This window comes from Daphnia pulicaria, unplaced genomic scaffold (genome assembly GCF_021234035.1).
Source record: "Daphnia pulicaria isolate SC F1-1A unplaced genomic scaffold, SC_F0-13Bv2 h1tg000214l, whole genome shotgun sequence".
NCBI classification, from domain to species: domain Eukaryota; kingdom Metazoa; phylum Arthropoda; class Branchiopoda; order Diplostraca; family Daphniidae; genus Daphnia; species Daphnia pulicaria.
The window spans coordinates 2,455-7,500 of NW_025804892.1; the positions used below are offsets into that span (position 1 = coordinate 2,455).

At 48.3% G+C, this 5,046-nt stretch overlaps 3 non-coding genes across 3 annotated transcripts in view; all 3 read left to right on the plus strand.

Annotated features, from left to right (window-relative positions):
• The first annotated feature begins 968 nt into the window (after positions 1–968).
• LOC124319899 lies at positions 969–3,263 on the plus strand. The gene has a single exon (XR_006913597.1). It is a non-coding gene; the product is annotated as a small subunit ribosomal RNA (ribosomal RNA).
• A 936-nt stretch (positions 3,264–4,199) lies between these two features.
• LOC124319896 lies at positions 4,200–4,352 on the plus strand. Its single transcript, XR_006913593.1, has one exon. It is a non-coding gene; the product is annotated as a 5.8S ribosomal RNA (ribosomal RNA).
• A 641-nt stretch (positions 4,353–4,993) lies between these two features.
• The window catches only part of LOC124319901, a 4,575-nt gene continuing 4,522 nt past the window's right edge, over positions 4,994–5,046 (plus strand). Inside the window, exon 1 of the ribosomal RNA XR_006913599.1 lies at positions 4,994–5,046. This exon is cut by the window's right edge and continues 4,522 nt beyond it. This is a non-coding gene — a ribosomal RNA (large subunit ribosomal RNA).

Sequence of the window (5,046 nt, forward strand, 5' to 3'; positions counted from 1 at the left end):
GCCCGCCCGGAGTTGTGTGTAGGCAGTGACCTCTCAAGAAAAAACGTAAAAAAATTTTTTTTTGACAGTCACCGGTCTGCGACAAGTAATCAGTACGAAACTTGGGTGCAATGCAAAAAACATTTTGAGAATCCTTGCTTGACAACAACGAATCTAACACGATAAAAAAACGATCCCCATCGGTGTACCGCTTGCTTTTCTCGCGCTTCGGCGCAGAATCGCTTATTCAGCTGCCCTTGGAATATGTTCGTTTCGTGCATACTTGATCTCGGTCATTCTTCGGTGAACTCTTAAAGAATTGCGCACTTTTATAGGGGTAGTCTGGTTGCTTGTCTCGACTTGAAATGATTTGTTTTTTTCCGCCCATGACTTTCTATACGATGCCTCTATGCTGGCCTCTGACCGCGGTTGTTCCGAGTTTTCTCTTTCTCTTCGAAAGTCTTTGCGGAAAATTCTGCCTCGTGTGACCGTTGAGCGGTGAGGTGTGTGTGTGTGTGTGTGTCGTGCGGGGTGATGCGAGAGTGTGCCTCGGCGGTGGAAAAATAAAAATAAAACTCTGAGCCCACAAAAATTTAAAAGATGTATGCTTGTCAGCTTAGTAAAGCAGGCTTGACTTATGAGCATACAGCACGCCACATATGACCGTCGAAAACCGTAATACGGGAAAAAAAGTTGATGAATATATCAAGACCGGTCGAATGAATCCGATTCACTTTGGGCTCATAGACCGTTGAATGGTCTTTGACTTTGGAAATTGAAATGAAAAAAATCCAACAAACGGATCGGATCGGTGTTTCTCTTCACTGGGACTCGCTGTGACACGCCAGGCGTTGCGATCAAAAATTTTAGTTTCCGAAGAAAAAGAAAAAAAAACGAAAAACGTGTTGATTTGGTGTGTGTTTGGTGATGCGTGGGCGAAATAAAAACCCGCAACTCGCCGGATGCATATCAAACAAACATACACGAAATACCTGGTTGATCCTGCCAGTAGCATATGCTTGTCTCAAAGATTAAGCCATGCATGTCTAAGTACAAGCCGCTAGACGGCGAAACCGCGAATGGCTCAATAAATCAGTTATGGTTCCTTAGATCCACTCCATCCTACTTGGATAACTGTGGTAATTCTAGAGCTAATACATGCACTCGAGCCTCGACTGCGGGCTTTCGGGCTCGCAGAAGAGGTGCTTTTATTAGATCAAAACCAGTCGGGGCCGGGCTTTCGGGCTCGCGCACCGTACCAATTTTGGTGACTCTGGATAACTTCACGCCGATCGCACGGCCTTCGCGCCGGCGACGTATCTTTCAAATGTCTGCCTTATCAACTGTCGATGGTAGGTTACGCGCCTACCATGGTTGCAACGGGTAACGGGGAATCGGGGTTCGATTCCGGAGAGGGAGCCTGAGAAACGGCTACCACATCCAAGGAAGGCAGCAGGCGCGCAAATTACCCACTCCCGGCACGGGGAGGTAGTGACGAAAAATAACGATACGGGACTCTTCCGAGGCCCCGTGATTGGAATGAGTACACTTTAAATCCTTTAACGAGGAACCATTGGAGGGCAAGTCTGGTGCCAGCAGCCGCGGTAACTCCAGCTCCAATAGCGTATATTAAAGTTGTTGCGGTTAAAAAGCTCGTAGTCGGATGTCTGTCTTCGGCCGGGCGGCGCCGCTCTGAATCAAGGGTGTTGCGTTTCACGCTCTGGGAGCCCGGGTGTCAAAGCCCGACTCTCTTCACGGTCGGACAACATCGCCGGAGTGGTGGTCGGTGCGTCGTTGTTGTATCTGCGGCCAGAGTTGGAAAGTTCTTTCGGGTTCTTTTTTAAATTTTGGTCGTAGTTGACTCGATTCGCTCCACCCAGTCAATCGTTCGGGGTGCCCTTCACCGGGTGTCTCGGGCGGCCGGCAACGTTTACTTTGAACAAATTAGAGTGCTCAAAGCAGGTGTATCCCAACGCCTGAATATCGCAGCATGGAATGATGGAATAGGACCTCGGTCCGATTTTGCTGGTCTTTTACTTTTGGACCCGAGGTAATGGTCAATAGAGACGGACGGGGGCATTCGTACTGCGGCGACAGAGGTGAAATTCTTGGACCGCCGCAAGACGAACAACAGCGAAGGCATTTGCCAAGAATGTTTTCCTTGATCAAGAACGAAAGTTAGAGGTTCGAAGGCGATCAGATACCGCCCTAGTTCTAACCATAAACGATGCCAACCAGCAATCCGTCGGAGTTACTCCAATGACTCGACGGGCAGCTTCCGGGAAACCAAAGTCTTTGGGTTCCGGGGGAAGTATGGTTGCAAAGCTGAAACTTAAAGGAATTGACGGAAGGGCACCACCAGGAGTGGAGCCTGCGGCTTAATTTGACTCAACACGGGAAACCTCACCAGGCCCGGACACTGGAAGGATTGACAGATTGAGAGCTCTTTCTTGATTCGGTGGGTGGTGGTGCATGGCCGTTCTTAGTTGGTGGAGCGATTTGTCTGGTTAATTCCGATAACGAACGAGACTCTAGCCTGCTAAATAGGTGACGGGTTTTATCAATTGAAACCGAAGGGAGTACGGAGGCGTCGGGATCAGGTGGCGGCGATTCGGGTCTCGGTGGGACTGGTTCCTTTAGTGAGGCAATCTCTCGGCTTGGTTTCGTTGTGCTTTGTTCGTCGGGTGTACGGCCTTCACGGGTTGGTTGCCTGGCGGATGAGGTATGGCGGGGCTTTGTCGGGAATGTCTCGCGGGGGCTGGCTCTATTGTTATTCGGTCGTCGTCATCCCCGGCGATACCTTCTGCTCTCGCGTCCGTCACGCAGTCTTCTTAGAGGGACAAGCGGCGTCCAGCCGCGTGACAGTGAGCAATAACAGGTCTGTGATGCCCTTAGATGTCCTGGGCCGCACGCGCGCTACACTGAAGGAATCAGCGTGTTTCACTCTCCCTGTCCGAAAGGACCGGGTAACCGCTGAACCTCCTTCGTGGTTGGGATTGGGGACTGCAATGATCCCCATGAACCAGGAATCCCTAGTAGGCGCGGGTCACTAGCCCGCGTCGATTACGTCCCTGCCCTTTGTACACACCGCCCGTCGCTACTACCGATTGAATGATTTAGTGAGGCCTTCGGACGGGCTTGTCGGGGTGCCGTCGAGTGGGGAGCAATCTCTGCCCGTGCGGTGCCTACCAACGGCGAGACTGAAAGATGGTCGAACTTGATCCTTTAGAGGAAGTAAAAGTCGTAACAAGGTTTCCGTAGGTGAACCTGCGGAAGGATCATAAACGAACAAGACAAATGTTTTGCGCATATGGCTTTGGTTGAGCACGAAACAACTAAAAGTTGCAAAACAAAAAAAACCCCATCAAAAGTCTTTCGGCGTAAGACATCGTATGAACTATGTGTGGGTTGACGGAAGAAAATCATTTATTTTGAACGGGTATCAGGCGCTCTGATGCGCGGTGGTTTAAAGCGGATTCGCCTTTTCAAATTGATTTTTCTTTCCTCTCGGCTCAAAAAAAAACACAAAGTCTTTCGATTTGGTCTATGGCCGTGAGCAAATTCTTCCTGCTTCGATGGTGAATGTCTCTATAGATTCATTCGACCTTTAGCGGCGCTCACAGTGTTGACGTTAGTAGAGTGAAGAATACGATAGCCCGCCTGGGCCGCGAGTACCGAAGGAACAATAAAGGAGATTTTATAAAGTCTTAGTCCCTAAATCAAACACTTTGAAAAATAAAAACTCGGTGGATGGAGAGTCGGAAAAAAAAAAAAAAAACATCAAGATTTTGAACGGGTATCAGGCGCTCTGATGCGCGGTGGTTTAAAGCGGATACGCCCAATCGAAATTGTTTTTTTTTTGTTTCTCTCTTCGTCTTCGGGATTTTTTGATTCTCGGTGGGGGACGAAAGTGTGAGACTTTACTCTGGACGTTCTTTTCGGGCGTAGATACTCGTGGTTGCGTGCGTGTGCGTCGTATAGACTAACACTCCAAAGCCCGACACTATGCCGTTGAAAACCGAATGTTTTTTAAGCTTGCCCTTCGCCCTCTCGATGAAGTAGGAAGAATTCAAAATCACAATAACACACTAAACCCAAATTCTAGTACGAGTGTTTATCGGAACATTTTCTTTCTGGCTTTCTTTCTCCGCCCTCGCATTCATTTGCTTGGGCGGGTTGGAGAAAAAGAGAGAAGAAAACGAATATGTCGTTTTATATACGACCCTGAACGGTGGATCACTAGGCTCGTGGATCGATGAAGAGCGCAGCAAAGTGCGCTAATCCATGCGAACTGCAGAACACATGGAGCATCGAAATCTTGAACGTAAATGGCGGCCCAGCTTCTCGCTCGGGCCACATCTGACTGAGGGTCGGTCGAATGATGAACGAACAGAGATTTTTTCAGTCTTGGTTTTGCATGTTGGGTCGCGGCGAGATTTATTTTTCACCCGGCCTGACCGCATAAAAGCTCCCGAATCTCTAACGTCTGGGTGCCGCGCGACTTAAGTGTCCGCGATGCCTCAAATACAAAAAAGGGGGAAAAATAAAAGAAGGTTCGCCCTGTTTTGTTTTTTTCCTCTCTATTCAAAAGAAACCTTTTTCGATGGCAAAACAGATGGGAAATTTTTGAGCCAACTCAAAAAAAAATTTTAGAAATAAACACATCTTCTCGAACAAGGTGTCGGCTGCGTGTGCGCGATATACCGCTTCAACGCGAGTTTAGTTGTGTGTGTGCGCCGGGCGTGTCGAAGTGTCGACCACCGCGAATTATCACTCACTCTAACCGCTCGTTATGCAAGCTTGGTTCGCGCACGACGCGTTGTTTCAATACAAAAAGCCGCAGGACGCCCTGTCACTTTTCGTAAATTAATTTTTGCGAATAACGAGAGACTCGCTTTATTTCGAAAAAAAAAAATTTGAACCGGCAATTATTCAATCTTTCCCGGCTTTAAAACGCCAAAGTCTGCCGAGCTAGATAAAGTGTTGTCTCCTTTTGAAAACAAACAATTCATTCTGACCTCAGTTTAGATGAGACTACCCGCTGAACTTAAGCATATCAGTAAGCGG